The following is a 377-nucleotide window of genomic DNA, read 5'->3' on the forward strand; positions in this document are numbered from 1 at the left end:
AGAGGCTGTGGTTATTCTGGGAACAGACTCCAATCTCTCTCTGTGGAAATATGAAACCGGTCTGTGACATTTTAGAAGCCACTTCCTCCTCTGTGTGTCCGTATGTGTTTGGAGCTCCTCGTATCTGAGTTTTATATTTATCTGTGTGCCTGCGAGTCCTAATAAGGCCTGGGCCGGTCTGACAGACAGAGCAGGGAGAGGCTGGGAATGGTTCGGACAAAGACGGGCGAGAGTCTGTTCCCACACTCGGCGTCAGGAGCGAATACAAAAGCTTCAGAGTCATTTACACTCAGCTGTGGCCTTGTTGTGTAACAACACCTGCTGGAGAGAAAGCAGTGCTATTGATCTACTGTCTGTCATTCCTGCTTTCATCTTCA

General features: G+C 48.8%; 1 protein-coding gene across 4 annotated transcripts in view; it reads left to right on the forward strand.

The window, feature by feature from the left end:
- Positions 1 to 377, forward strand: part of phldb3 (pleckstrin homology-like domain, family B, member 3) — a 34,112-nt gene that overhangs the window by 6,015 nt on the left and 27,720 nt on the right. The gene's annotated exons all lie outside the window — the stretch shown is intronic.

The sequence above is a fragment of the Sinocyclocheilus anshuiensis genome, unplaced genomic scaffold (assembly GCF_001515605.1).
Source record: "Sinocyclocheilus anshuiensis isolate Anshui unplaced genomic scaffold, SAMN03320099.WGS_v1.1 scaffold480, whole genome shotgun sequence".
NCBI classification, from domain to species: Eukaryota; Metazoa; Chordata; class Actinopteri; order Cypriniformes; family Cyprinidae; genus Sinocyclocheilus; species Sinocyclocheilus anshuiensis.